The 16,573-nt window shown below is 38.2% G+C and overlaps 1 protein-coding gene across 11 annotated transcripts in view; it reads left to right on the top strand.

Annotated features, from left to right (window-relative positions):
- LOC105459190 (dystrophin, isoforms A/C/F/G/H-like) overlaps nucleotides 1-16,573 on the top strand; it is a 440,003-nt gene that overhangs the window by 416,822 nt on the left and 6,608 nt on the right. The gene's annotated exons all lie outside the window — the stretch shown is intronic.

The raw sequence follows: 16,573 nt of genomic DNA, 5'->3' as shown, positions 1-16,573 counted from the left end.
TTCGGTCCAAGGCGATTCTACAAGAGAAAAGGTGTTCCCTTCGACGTGGCTTCAAGAAGGGCAGTAGAAAAGGGAGGTGAGGGGAGGAGAGGGGATTTTAATGGGGCAGCGGGACTGTCTTCAATGGGAAAATTGTACCGGAAGTCTGCGTGCCATGGAACGGTCCGCTGGAGCGCGCAGGGGTTAAAGGCCCATTAAGTGCGGCGCAATCACGCCCTGCACTACGGCGCGTTTTACGAGAGGCCGAGATCGGAGTGCCGGAGGGGCGTCCGAGTCGCGTTGCATTAATGCATGTCACGCGTACGCCGCCGAGACGCCGATGGTACGCACTATCCCATCCGCGCGATTTGCTCTCGCACGAATATCTGCGAGATATCGCATTGAAATCGCATTTGAGTGTCGCAAATTCGCACGTGTATGTATGTCGATTGTTCTCTTAAATTGTTATCAATACGCTGTAATAAAAATTTTATATATTTTTTAAGTGCTCTCGTATATTTGAAAAAAAACAATATCAACAAGAAATGTGTGAAAATTGTAAGGAGAATTCATACGACAGGCTGAGAATATCTTGGGCGCTATAAAAAGACGGAAAAATGGTATATATATCCTAGCAGATATGGAGCTCGTGCTCTCTTATGCGGGATATTTCAGGGATATTGCTACCAAGGTATCCTTACAAGTCCTGCAGATTTTCTTCTTTTTTTTCTCTTTTGACGCGTTGAATATGCGTGCGGTGCAGAAATTGGCGAGACGAGGATCGCTTTCAATTCTCGTTTTCCGAAACTGAGGAACGCGGAAATCCGAGCGCGCGCGAGAAATTTTACCCACGTTTTGTGCGTCGCTGCTTGTGGTTTTACTTTCGACTTGCTGCTCGGAATTGCAGTTTCGTGTTGCAGCGGCTTCCCCTTACGATTTACTGCGTGGGAAAGTCACTCATTCCCTAGTCGCATTTTTTACACCGGGGACTTTTAATTGGAAATCCGATTTTTCGAAGAGCGAGTAGTGATACTGGAAATAAACAGCGATGTTTTTTAATCAAATATTCTTTCTGCGCGGACACACACATTGTTCGCAACTTTATGCCGCAACTTCGATATCTGAATTTTTATCTAATCTTGAATTAATAACGTATAAGCACCAGGAAAAAATTTTACAGAATTATATGTCTTTATTGAAAAGAATATACGAGTTAAAGTTTTGCTTTGTTAGACATTCCATTTAGTGATTGCACTGAACGACACTTTTCGCATGCGTTGGCACTTTTGCATGCACTGTATAAAACGCAATAAATGAGGCGCACCCATCCGATATCGGCGACAGCTTTATATTACATTCTGTCGATTATAACGCACGCGATAAAATTCCAATAAATTTGTTTATAAAAATTACGATTCCGTCGTGAATATTAACGAGAAATTTTAAGATAAAAACGCGCACGACGTACGTTAATTCGCACGGCAAACACGCTCGTCGTAATTTAACGGCGTATAACGTGTGCTTTTGCACGCATGCGGAAATGGTTTTATGCCAATTGGATTTATTTATGTCGCACGAAGACAGAAATAAATTTATCAATATTAGGAAATCAATCGCTTCCATCCCGGTCTCATTCCAAATGATATCTTTTTTTCTCATATCTCTCCTCGGTATTTTAGTAACAAACGCATAGCGAAACACGTGCGAGTTTAATTTACGCTATAACACGCGCCATTCATTTTCAGTTAGATGCGCTTTCAAGCCGCGAATTTATGCGTACACATTATGCGTAAAGTATGCGTAAACGCATTTGCGCACGATGCGACGAGATGACCGGCGGTCACAAAGTTCCGACAGGCATGCGAAATGCGCTCGCGCGAGATCTTTAATAAAACGCTTCATAATACCTTGCCTGCCAATCTTCTTGCACTGCAATTGCGTGCTTTTTGCATAATGTCCGCCATCCTTTTATTTTTTCCGCTCGGCACAAAAGAATAGCACCGTGTCCATTTTGCCGCGCATTAGGCAACCTTGCATAGACGCTGCAACCTCTTTTTCTCTCATAGAATTTTAACATTTTGAAACATTATCTATATGATGCTACAAAACATTTCATAATTTTTAAAACATTTCCTGTAAATATTTTTAAAAAATGCAAGATTTTAATTTTATAACCGTCAAATTTCAGAAGAATTTAATTTGATAAGTTTTTGTACGTAAAATTAAATATTTTTGCTAAAGGAAACATTTTATCTACCGCCAATAACTTTCTTGAAATTTAATATAAGCATGAAAAATCGGGGAAATGGCACCTCTTGAATTTTATTAATATCTCAACGAATTTTATCTCAGCCCATCTTTTAAACATAAATCTTTTTATTTCATATAAGAGCAGTCTCTGTGAGCTTGCAAAAGACGAGATTCTTTTCATTACTTCTGCACAAGTGTAATTTTCTAAGGTTTTCAAAAGCTGTTAAACACACGGTAGTCCGCGCGCTGCTGTAATACCTACTGTTTTGTTCTACAATGCGCCGCTATATTTCTACCCTGTCGGGCCATAATCAGCAGAAGATGCGTGCACCCGTGCGAGTCCTCGTGACCCGGTTAAGTGCTATGAGTTACGACGTGCTCGCGAAACTCATTTGCACCGAATCTTTAATTAAACACATCGCATAACAACGTGGTCGATTGTCGCGCCGAGCGCGGCTGCACACAGCGTGTGGAACACACGCGATTATTGTCTCTTGAATAAAGCACGTAATAGCTTTCAAAGTCGTCGAATACATTTTATCGCGTATGTTATCTACAATCGCCGGCTTATGCATTCCGTTGCGAATAAAGAGATCGTCTTAGATGCTCTTGATGCAGAAAGTAGATTGTACTGCTATATATAGGCTGTGAGATTTTTTGCAGTTGAATACGGAGACATTTACACGAAAAAATTGTGCATAACGTGTTTACATTATAATTATTTTATTCCCTAAATGGAAACGTATCGAATTTAATTAAACTCCATACTGCCTCGAAATATATATTCCTTACTGAGGACATAGGAAGAAGGGCATGTATATACTGCAGTGTGTTCTTCAATTCAATCACGATTGCCATTGTTTAAATTAAGACGGTACCTTTAACCTTTCGCTTAAAATTAGGTAACTATCGAAGTTTAGTTGGCGCGACTCTAAAGGAAGGATTGTTTAAAGCAGACGCGACTGGAATAACACGCCCGCGCCTACCTCTCGCGCGCGCATCCTTGAATAATTAAATCTCCTTCTACCTCCAACCATACCATATATCTGTGAATAGGTTAATTAAGGCTCGTATATATACATTATGCAAAATATTTCTTGTTTTAGCGAGAATTGTTTCGCGCTCGCGCCGTTGAATAAATCTTGTATTACGAAATATGAAGTGCACGAAAAATTTTCCCACCTGCCACGCGCGTGATGCGTATATGTACCAGCGCGCAATTAAGATTATAACAAACGATGACTGGAAGCATTATTTTTAAACACACATTAGCGAGCGCGCGAGCTTTATGCGCTCTACGTGTAAATTATTTCACTTCTTTATTAGCGATACGCAAAACATATTTATATTTCGTGATAACGAGAGAAGCCGCGTGTGGCATTTTACTTGCAAAATTGCTTTATAAACAGGCACTGTGTTTTAATTATATTTGTAATTAAGTCTCATCCAACCTATATCCCGAATGGCATACTCTTGCGGGCGTGGCTCGCGGAAATTCGTCTCTCGCTATTATCCGTGCGACCAAAATTTCTCGTAGTCTTTATTTTTTGCTTATTGCGTTAGACATTCAACTTGTTATAGTCTCTCTTCCAAATACAATCCTGATGTTGAAAAACAAAATACACGCATGAAATGTTCCAAAAGTTCTATTTGTATGTTTAGTACATGCACGTACGTTGATTATTCATACTGATGTATCATGCAAATTTGAAGAGGAGCAATTTTTTGTAGTTTTCCTATGAACTAAATTATAAATGAATTTAATTAAATTAGTTATAATTTTACTTTATTTATAGAATGAAAGAAAAATAAGAAATACACGAAGGGTGTTTTAGAAACCTTATATACTTTTGTATGTTTCTTATTCGCATGTATGCACAGTGTATTATACAAATTTGATTGAAGGAAAGCTATATTTTTGTAATTTTTCTACAAACTAAATTTCTAATTAAATATGAACTAACAATAAAGATATTATTTTAATCTTATTATTCCTTGCAGAAGATATCTTCTACACGCTTCTATTTCCGTCGGAGATAAAAGCGACAAAAACTGAGGGCTTACGTGAATGATTAAATACAGCAGTAGAGGCTTCGATCTAATCCCATGATTAAACATGTATATTTTATTAGTGATCGATTTAAGAGCCGCCACCAAATGAATGGGATTTATACCATTCTGCAATACTGACATATGCATGGACGAGCATGATATCTAATAGTTTAATTTCATCATAAATTAAATTCAGTTTGAAATACTGTAAAAAAGTATATGCCATGCGCATCTCAATATTATGTATAAACTGCAACGATACTGACGATGCTCCATTTAGATATCAACGTAATATTAACATGACGTTACCCGCGTGTAGGTATGCCCATCATACTGTCAGTTAACCAACCGCAATCTGCCATTCCGTGATCATAATGATACGTTAACTAGCGCGGCAATCGCCTAAATCTTTTGTCTTCGCTTACACACGACACACGCTAGCCAAACTGTTATTATACCGTAGCGCACGTTAATGCACAATGTATGTATGTACATATTCGTGCGTGCATAAGTCATCGCGACGGCATAATCAGCCGTATGCCGCACGCCGTAATCGCGTCGATGCTGACAGAACTGTGCGGTGATTGTCTAAACTTTTTTTATCTCGCTCGCGGACCAGAAAACCTTTGTGGGTCGCGCATTATCGTGCATTATATCGTGCACGCCTCCTGCACGCCTGTTAGTGCTTAAAACTTTGCGTTGCATATGACATCATTTGTCATTCGAAAGCTTACCCTACATAAAATTATCTTTTTTCGAAATTATTAGCAATAATTACGAAGAGATGCAGACTGTACTATACATTGTTTTTATCGAAACAATTGAGGAATTTCTTAAATCGAATATTGAAGCGAATTGTCATCTGAGTTTTGTTCCAATACAATCATACAAATCAGATCGACTTGATACGAGGATAATATCGAATACTTTCGTACAATTTTGTTCACTTTCGATCGGATTAGTTACAGTTTTTAAGAGTTGAAGAGTTTTTCTTTCGAAGAGCTATATTTTGTCAAATGCTATCGAGAAGTGTGTAGTAGACAGATACGATGATATCCTTTGCCAAGTACCATTACATTTGACGCACAAAACATTACAGAGATAAATCGACCATCTCTTGAATTTCCACATCGGGATCAGGCAGTCCATCATGCTTACTTATTTAAGAGGAAACCCGCTTTTGCGCACTTTAAATTATTTTTCCTCTTCCCTGCGTGTCTGTCCGTTTTCGCGCACGAGGTGTGAGTGATGGGAACGACTCTCCTTGAAATAATACATAAGACAGCGTAAACAAAGATGAACGATAATTAAAGAAAAAAGTCAATTGTAATAAACAGAATTTGGTAACTCAATTTAGCGACTCGAGGTCTTGTCTTGTTAAGTGCTCTTCGAGCGATCGATCGGTTTGCCATCAGGTATCGGGGCAACGTGATACGGTGCTTGCAAAAGCGCAAACAGCGTGCGTAAGCCGGCCTAGAGATTAAACGCGTGCTGCTGCCATTTCGTAATCGCGGTAGCGGCGGCGGCGGCGGCGGCGCGTTAACACGAGCGTGATAATGATTGTTACCGTATACAGCAACGTATCTCGTTATAAGCCGTGGCAAGTAGAGTACAGGGACGGTCGGTCGGTTGGCTGGCTCGTTGGCTGGGTGAAGCCACTGATCTCGCAGACAATTGCGCGTAATTAACACCGGGGCGCTCCGCTTGTTGCGGGGACAAGCTACTACGGAGAAACGTATCAGTGTCTCGCCCTCTTCCCCCCCCCCCTCTCTCTCACTCTCGCTCTCTGTCTGTCTCTTGTGTGCAGATACTATCGCGGAAATTGCTCTTACCGTTTCTCCGTCTGCTAATCCAATTCCTGTGTAGCTCGCGAACTCACTGTCCTACGGCTGGACCCGACGGCCGGTTTTAGATAAGGTGCGAGATAGACGTTTAACGATAGCGGACCCCAACGTCCGTTTTCACTTGTGTACTGCACTCGTGCGATTTTTCGTGTCTCACCATCGATCCCGAGTTTTTTGCGATCGTGTCCTGAAGCCGTACACGGACTTCCGTAGATTTCGGATCAAGCTCCGGAGATACTCCTCTGTCGTTTGGAAGATTTTGTTTTACGAATAAACGAAACATTTCACGAAAAGAAAGATTATATTACGTTTAATTGTAGATATGATCGAAATTAGTGATCAAAATATTTTAATGCGTTTTTGAATAAAGTTAAATAAATATACAATATAAATGATAATACAATAACATAAATAATATTATATATACACATATATATTTATAAACTTATATTTTCTTTGCTTATTTGTGTTGCAATTGCTTATTTAAATCATTTTTCATACTTCATTTCCGCATCGTCTGTCATGCGTGTGTTTTTATACTGAAAATGCCCTGGAATTTAACGCAGCCGCAAAATGCATACGAGTAACACTCCACGTATATCGTACGTGTACTTTCATTGTTGCACAATCTATTGCGGAGTTTATCATTTTCCTTTGACCTAGGCACTGTGTGTAGATACTATCGGGGAAATTGCTCTCACCGTTCCAGCGGCAACTAATTCAATTTCCACGCTGCATACCGTCTATAGACGGGTGTTGTATAGACTGCTATATAACCGCCATTCTATGACTAAATGACTGACATTCGATAAGACGTAAAGCTCGAAACAGTTAATTAAATAAGGGGCAAATGACTTGGGGTCAGCAGTAAGCTTAGGATAGTGACAATAAATAGTCGAATATTGGATATATTTTTCAGAACGCAATAAATATCTCTAATCGCTTATACGATCTTACGTTACGAGCTACTGTTATACGGCTGCTAAAAATCTATTACAAGCCGTGGAATTTTTTTTGCACGCAATTATACGTATCACAACAATATATCATTTTATTCGTGAGTTTAACGATTTTATTGAAATTTCTGTAATGAGAAGGAAGAAGCTGACTCTTGGTAATCATATAATTAATTTCTCAAGATGTGAGGAAAATTATTATGCCGCAATGCGGACGAAGCACGAGCAGAGACAAAGGGGCAATACCTTCAGTATTGTACCTACAGTGACAATCGCCGTAAGGCAGTCACAAACGAGCTCGGTAGGCCGTACGAGCGCAGACACATCGGCATCCATTATTTGCAACGACGAGACGTATTGTTGCACCACGCCCTACAGCGTATGCAGATACCATCGTCGAAATTTCTATTAACGTTTCTCCGGCTATTAATCCGATTTCACGTCGTTCGTTCGGGTATATACCATTCTACATTTGTCAGACTCGTTTAGATCGAGACGGGACTGGTATATGAGAGCTGTGCAGCAAGACAGGCGAACGCCACGCTGATTTATTTGCGAAATCGCCGCGCGATGTCATCTGCGAAATTACGATGACGTAATGATATCGCGATACGATCCGAAAGAATCGTCGGGCAACGGGCGGACATTACGATGCAAATTAGAGGAGACACTATTGCCAGGTAGCATCGTGTGCTGGATTAGTCCCGTGTACGTCGCATCAACCCTCACGAGCTCCTATCGCTATCAGCTGCCCTACCATAGCGGCGTATCAGGGAGGGTTTCGTGCCCTTCCCCGTGTGCAGATACTATCGCGGAAATTGCTCTTACCGTTTCTCCGGCTGCTAATCCAATTCCCATGCAACGTGAGCTTCCTCCCCGTGCCAGTCGTAAGTACTCTGCAACCAAGGCTTAGATGACTGATTCCAGATAAGAAGTTGATGACCGACTTACAATTAGAATAGGAGACTACGATGAGCTGGAGACTGTCGTCTTGTAAAGTCACGGATGTCATGCGGGAGTTTTTTACAATCAAACAAATTCATCTTGTTCTCTAAATAACGAAGAGATCGTTGTACAAGTTAATTAGAAAAAAATTTCAGAGTTTTTAGGATTTACAAAAAGTCAAACGAATAGCACAAATGAATAAAAAATTTGCCAATATCTGTGTGCAAATATAATAGATATTAACAATAACTTATGTAATAGCCGCTTGGTTACTTCAATTATTAATCATTATGATAATCTTTGGAGAATAGAAAATATCTTTACAGAACGCACCATTTTGTAATTGGTTTTTAATTGTTTTAATTACGTACAATCAATTTTTACAAATGTTGATAAATCTATATATTATATTTATATTTTATATATATACATATATATATTTTACTTTTTTATATTTCCTATTCTCTTAAAAGATGTATTAAAATCGGCATCATATTTTGTATAATTGAATTCGAATGCAATTTGTTGAAATTGTCTTCGTCATGCCTATCAATGGAAGTATTTTGCATCTCGGAGATGCATTTCGATTTTCAACGAACATTTTTGTTGCCGAGCGAAATATCCTTGTTCATCCTCGCGTGAAATACTGTCGCATCAAAATATATTCCCGTGAAATATATTCCACGGCACAAATCTCTTTCTTCACAGAGAAATACTATTACCGTGGGATATGAAGATTCACGCAATCTGCAGCATCGCCGTTTAAATCCGACGAGATCATCTGCATAGTTTTATCGTTGGAAACACAGCGACAGTGTTGCTATTCATAAATTTTATAACAATCTAGTGTTCTGAGATGAGGAGACTATTTTATATAGAAAATTATCTCCCTGGTTCGCTTGCGCTGAAACTTTCACATACAATGAGCGCCAATCATGGCGGATCAATATTGCGCGGAAACCTTTCAGTACGGAACATTATCGCCCCGTAGAACAAAATCTTCTCCCTCCCTCTCTCTCTCTCTCTCTCTCCCTCTGGATGGATATTCGAGAGGGATCGGCCTTCTTGAGTTTACCCATATAATAGCGTTCCTCTGCAGGGTATCTAATTTCCGTCGTCACATGCAAGATGCCGTTTCTTTACTTTGTATACGTAGTCTTTACATTAGGACGATCTTACACGACGTCATCTCTCTCTCCTTCATTCGTTTAATCACGGTACGCTACTTTCTAGGATACGTGAACTTATCTCGCGATTTTCGTCTTCTCATTTTGCGAGGTTTAACATTCTCAACCTCAGGATATTTAATCCTTTTTAATTAAGGTCTGCACGCGACAGATATTCAAAACATTTTGAGATAACTTTGGCTCTACAACATCAAAACTGTATCGCCTTATAATTAAAATATAGTGGAAAATTTTACAGTTAATAATTATGAAGAAAATTTCAACGTATAATCTGGGATTTTTAATTAAATTTGTCTGTGCAATCTTAAATTTTTTATAATGATTTTGTATAAACTTTAATGTTTATCTATGATTCGTATTTTTTATTCTATAAATTAAATGAACTACATCAATGTTATTTCTTCTTTTTGTATTCAACGAGAATTTTAGAATGCATCGACGTGCATTTTTAAGTCGCATGGACTATCCGCGTTGCTTAAAAGACACGTGTCTGACAGATTTTTATGACACATTTGTTAGCCTGCCCGCTAATTCCACTGTTTCTACGCCGCAAGTTCTCTATATGAAAGTAATGCTTGTCTGCTGTGACATTAAGATTCGTCGCACGCGTGTCGAATGTTCACACGACAGTCACGCGCTTTTAAAGTGCAAGTCCCTGTTCTACGAATCGATCAATTATTATATACTATAGGTTCATCGATTCAGCAATGAACCAGAAATTCTTTTTTGCTTCATAAAATGAAATATAAACTTTTTTAAGTGATATACCTTTTATTATGAAACATTTCAAATTAAAATTTCATTTTTACTTACTAATTCATTTATCTAAATATGTATAAATAATTTTGTGATTTTCATTACTATTCATCGATGAGTCTAAATGATTATTACTCATTTTATTAAATATATTTTATGCAAGCAAAGAAAACTTATTAACTATTTTAAAGTTAAATTAAAAATATTCTTGGTTTCCAGCGAATCTAGTAGAAAAGCACCGTAAGTAAAAATAACGGGAATCACAAAATTATTTATTAATGATTAATAAATGCGTAATTATCAAGCAGGTGTAACTTGAAGATTCTAATCGTGTCGATTGAAACCTGCTTTCACAAACAAAAGCGTCAATAACTAACGTGCGTCAGGATTGCGGGAGAAACTCGAGGTGAAGGTCTAGGGTACACGTCGCGGTTTGCGACAACGAATCCGGACTTATAATAGATGCACATGGCGTATTGCCAACGGCGCGAGGCGCCACAATATTACCGCTTAGTCACCTCGGACCAGACTATACGCTTTGTCCGCCACGCTGTCGCGCGCCTCGACGACGATGCAATAAATACCAGAAACCGCCGCGGAAAATCTGAATATTTATGAGAGAATTCGGTAGAACGTCGCACTTTCCGCGTCCCTCGTTACTCCTTTCTCACAGAGAACGCGCGCGTGCAAGGAGATAAATAAGTTAGCCTGCTCGCATACGCCTTCGCTGAGTGTCAACTTCCAGCCTGGTCCCGCCCATCTCCCCCAGTGAGATCTTGAATCCCAACATCGTTAGAGACAGAGAGGTAGATAATAGAATACGTTGCATGTGAAAATATAAATATTAGGAGCAAATAAACTCATTCGACAATTTCTATAATGTATTAACAATTTTCATTAATTGTTAATGATCTGCAGTCATTTATTAGTAATCAACCGTTTTTATTTAAAGTTTAACGTAATTTACTTTTTACAGTTGCTGCTGTAGAATTTTTGAATTGAAATATATTTTATAGTATAATGGCAAAATTTTAGCAGTCTTTGTGTCGTTATGAAAATATAAATAATATTGCAGTCTTTTTCACTTTTACAATGATTGTTTGCGTAGTTACGGTCTTCGTGATAGGCTGAACAAGCACGGAAACTTACACGTTAAACTGTGATACAAACTGCACATAAGCTGCTTATAAGATTCATCGTATACGGTGTGTTCCAATATCGCACGGCTAAGTCTCTTAGCGTAGTCTGTAACTATCTCGGCCCAAGGAAACTTCTGTGTATTAGAGTCTTATACATTTACTGTCCGCTCCACTCCTGTCTTTTCTCATATAATGCTCTTACATCGCTGACAATGAGCTAACAAAGCAATGTTATATAAACGTAAGAGAAGGATACTACGAAGATGTTAATTTAAATAAATTTTAATGAAAATAATCTGGTCCAATGATGTTTTTTTTAAAAAAGACAGATCTCTCTATTTAAAGATTTTATCAGAAAACATAGAGTGTGTGTGTTTAATATTTTCGAGAAGCTCGAAGCTCGAAGTATCGAGTAGTTAAAGTCTAAATAATGAAGAGTTAATGAATTCATCTCGTAGACGACTAATACAGTTTTTCATTACAATGTATGAAACTGAATATGCCTTTGTTCATAGGATAAGTTAACAGAGATATTTTATTACTCAGTTAATTGAAAACATTTTAAGATCTGATCTTTCAAACTCTCCGCTTATACCTGCACCTGGCTGGATTCATCTTGAATTACATCTTTGTTCGGCGAATAAAAGCATCTTCTCTCGCAGGTAGAATTCCAAGAAGGGCTACAGCTGCTTCGCAGAATCACTTTTCAAGGTCCCGATTGGATATTTCTAAAAATGCTTTTCTCTTTTCTTGCAAAATTCTCGCATTCGCGAACATAAATTTAGCAAATGATTCGCGCTTGGTAACAATGATAAAGAAAAGGTGTAATGGGAAAGGCAGAGAGAGAATCTCTCGCGACAAATTGCAAGTCAAACAGCTAATTGCCAAATAGTCCATGAGTTGTGCATATAGCCAGGAAAATATCGGTCGGCGCCAGACAATTAGCTTAGTAAATTCCACGAAGAGAAGTTCTTCGCCAGGACGCACGACGCGAGAAACGAATGAGGAAAGGCGAGAAGAGAAAGAGAGAGAGAGAGAGCGCGCCGAGACGATGTTGGCGCGACCGAGTTAACTTTAATTGCCCGGTTGGCCACATAATAAATGACACTGCAGATGCCGCGGCGAGAAATTATTTCGGCCTCGGCTCCCGGCAGGCCCGACGATTTTGGGCGCGAAGGCCCACGGGGCCCCACGCTATCGACGGGCCCCGCCAATTAGTTCACGTCCAGGTGCACAATCCGTCACCCGTCTGCGTCATTCTCGAAAGTCGAGAGAGGAACTTCTTTCGGCACGATTTATCACGCGAATGAAAATGGAGAACCTATAATGAGAACCGCAAAAAAATGACGTTTAAATAAAGTTATTCGGTGCCCGCGATTCAGCGAGCAGCGCTGCGAGAAGCAGAATTTCCGAAAGGGACGATAAGAGCATGATTTCCCGTCTCTCGACTTCTGTATCTTTGGGTCAAGTGTCGCGTATATGATACGAAGAAATACGCAATTCCGAGCCAGAATAAAATTACGAAATAATTTTCGCGCAGACGAAGTATCGGTTACGCTCCAGTTTTTATGTCAGCAGCACTCCCGTCTCGTCTCGCTTTTTCTCTTACCGTCCCTTCGCGGAATTATTATAATTCCCCCTAGGGCAGTCTGAAACACGGAACCAATCAGAGAATCGAAGGATGTTATTTCGCGACTCTTGTTAGAGAGCGTCTAGAATTAAGTTCTCGGGTTCTCCATTTCCGGTCGGAGGCTTCCAGCCCGGTTCGCTTCCTTCTGCGTTTTTCATATTTTCCTTATTCGTCGTGATTTTATTTACAGAATAAAGACGGAAAGGAACCGTGTCTGCGTCACTTGCTGGCGTGTCAGCGCGCACTTCCTGTGACACTTCGCCGAGCGGAATTATTGCAACCGAGTTGAAAAACTCGTCGCGCAAAAAAAACCGACTCTTTTTTTCTGTTTTTCAACTGAAAATCCACCCGTTTGATTATTTTTTATATGTTTCATACGTCTTCTTATAGACCGAACAATAAAAATAATACAGAACAATTTTTATACTAAATGCACAGAATACTTTCTAATAGCTGACAATGAATTGCAAATGTTATACTATCTTTATATAAAAGAAAACAATTGCCAGTTTAATAATTTCGAGTCTATAAAGACTTTGATGTTAGAAGGTTTTAGGTTTTAAGTTTATTCAAAAAAAAATTCTATTTATAATATTTATGTGTCTTTCGATAAATACAAAGAAGAAGAATCAGAATAAATCAGAGAATTCGTATATAAAGTATACATCAAAGTACACATGCACACACCATACACGCAGCATATAAAATTATAGACAAAATTTTATATTGAATTCTCTCTGGATTATATATTGTCTAAACTGAGACTTAGGTTATTTGTACAGAGAGAAATTCTAACACTTTTATAATTAAAACTTTTCAGTTACTAATTACCATATTACAAATTCATTTAATCACTCGAAATATTATCACGCGTCTTTTTCTGTTAGTTAACCCTTTGTAATCCCGCTTCCCGAGTTTCACAGCGACACTGAATGCTGTTTATGCAAAAGCTGCATAAAAGCGCGATTATAAAATTTCCCAAGCACCATCTCCCGGTTTTTGCTCTAAAAGTTCGCTCTTTTTAAATCCCGGTTAAACACAAGCGGAGAGTATTACATTTATAGCGTGTCACGCGTATCGGTTAGACGTATTAAATAACTCCGTCCTTGCGTGTCCATGCGCGCGGAGATCTCATTGTACAATCAAATTACTGTCTTACTCTCGTACTTTTTACGTAACCAGAACGCGAAGTGCGTGCATGCGTGCGTGCGTGCGGGCGGGCGGACGGACGGACGGGCATATGCTGAGATAAATCTGGTGTGCCAACAAGATTGCCCCCGCTTGTTACACCGACTTTTTTTCGCGCTGCATGATTCCAGATACAGATGCACGCGAGAACGCCGCGAGAACGCTTGCGCGTTTTAGCGTTCTGAATAATTACGTTTTCATTGAACTCAATAATTCCTCATTAGCATGAACGTTATTAGAGATGCTTTATGTCGGACACAATTCACGTCACGGATGCAGTATTCATACGTACCACCCGTTCACCGTGTAACGTATACATATACGGGTGAGTTCAAATGAACGCGCGAGAATTGTAATACATTTTAAGCTCTGGCCGATAATCACAACAATTATTTTTCATGTAAAATACAACAGGTTATTATGTGTAAATTAAACCCGATTGATGTATCTTAACGACATTTGTACAAACGAAATCCATATCGCTCATTTGAAAATTATCTGTCGTTAATCTGTCGAGTTATTTGATTTCTTTCGTAATAAAACCCGGCACAAAATGGTACAAAAGTACCACCTCGGCACTTTATCTTCGAGTGATTCATCTTGAACTTCCACCGTCCGAATGATCGCGCGCTTTATCAACGATAATTTTTTACATTCACATTATCGCTCTTTCTCTAAATGATTAAGAACAAAGGGCGCGACTCAGCTTTTTTCCGGCATTTTCATCGGTTCGATCATCCCACTCTTCGTCACAGATGCAAGTAAGACCCTAACTTCTCTTCTCCCCCCCTCCCGTTCTCTCTCTCTCTCGCTCTTCCATTAGCGCTCCGCTTTGCCGTCCTTTTTCCTTATCCCGCTCTCGGGAACAAGGGACGCTTAAAGCACTTTCATAGAGAGACGACTAATTAGAGCGATTTAGCGTCCGTCGACGGCGTTTATTTGGAATGCAAATGCCATCGTGAGACCGGCCGACCATCCTCCTCCTCCTTCTCCTTCGTTTTTCCGCTCTTTCTGCTCTTTCTGCTCTCTCGCGTCGTATCGCCGACTGATAAATGCCCGGAGAATTTTATCGCGACGCCGGTTACCGCGCCTTGTCCAAGGATGAAAATTGAAAAGACTGAGAGAGCACGCCATTTGTATACTTAGCGATTGTCTCATATCTCTCTGTTCGTACGCTCTCTCGGAAGTCAGAAAAAAAAGAACGACGAACGAAATTAATTCTTTACAAAGTAATTATTTGTTTTTATTATTTTGTCAATTTGTAGTTTTTGCCATTTTTTAATGACCATAAGATATTTTTTGGATAATAATTAAAACAGTCTCCACGAATTTATTGACTAGTTCGAAACAAGGTTTTTGTAACAAAAATATAATTGAAATCCATTTTCTTGTTAATTTTTATTATTATTTTTGTAATTAAATTTCAAATTTTGTTAAACCTTCTAAAGTAACGTTTTTTAAAAATTAAGTACAGAATCGACTTTTGTAGCCAAGAAAATATCACTTATTTAATTTACATATTTCTTTCTTTTATTTTCAAAATTTGTCGTGAGAAAAATTTAATCTATCGAATCCCCAAACTGCTATTTCTGTTTTTTAATTCCAGAAAATTGTATAAATAGAGTTAAAGAAAAAAATTAATTCTTTTATTACTCTGCCGGGTTTCTCACAATTGAAGATTAAACTGAATTCCGCCTCAATGATAAACCACGTGCATTAGTCACGAATCAAAAGACAAAATTAAAGTTGTCGTAATTTGATTACGCTTGATCCGATTATAACAACGCGCTTCTGAAATGCATACGAAAAGGGTATACGATAATACGATAAATACATCTCGCATGACCATAAAATTCCGTGCGTACAATTATGCTTACCATTTTTCTGTCCGTTCGCAAATAGCCACTCATGCGAAGCTTTTCTCCTCATACAGGGAATATCACTTTTAGTCGTAATTACCGCAATAAAAACAACTTGGACGTTTCGTGCACTTTCATACTATGAAGCGTGAATTGCATTGAATAATATTCATGAATGAATATGCATATTATTCCAATTTTATATGTCGCATAAAAATAAATGTTTCAATAAATCTTACAATATTCACTGTATTATTCTATCGATTATAATTTCATTAAATATTATTGATCGCAATTAAATTATTATTAATATAACATTAAAAACTTTAAAATATTCAAAAATTATAGACGACTGAAAATGATTATTGATAATTAAAACTATCAACTATTTGGCTTTTAGATTGATTTTTCTAATTAAGTGTTCTAAAACGAATTAATTTGTAACTTGTTGATTCGATAGATATGCTTATCTATACGCACATATTTTTGTGTTTCTTTGATAGTTTAATATAATAGGTTTATTAACTTCAATAAATGAGTATTGTTTGTAGAATATTTTCTTTCTTTCAAATGATTGTATTAATTAACAATATATTGAAAAACATATACATGATTGTAATAACATACGATTATATGCGATGCTGAAAACAGCAACTGTCAAAATATATTATCGAAAAAGAATTAAATGTTATTTAGATTTTTTATTTATATAATTACCAAGTAAACGTCAGTTTATAAATTACTGATCAATCAGTAATTGATGATAATAATGTAAATTATCAATTAAA

Source organism: Wasmannia auropunctata, unplaced genomic scaffold (assembly GCF_000956235.1).
Source record: "Wasmannia auropunctata unplaced genomic scaffold, wasmannia.A_1.0 LD334204.1, whole genome shotgun sequence".
NCBI classification, from domain to species: domain Eukaryota; kingdom Metazoa; phylum Arthropoda; class Insecta; order Hymenoptera; family Formicidae; genus Wasmannia; species Wasmannia auropunctata.
Note: the sequence above shows the minus strand (reverse complement) of the source record. Positions and strands in the feature narration are given on the sequence as shown.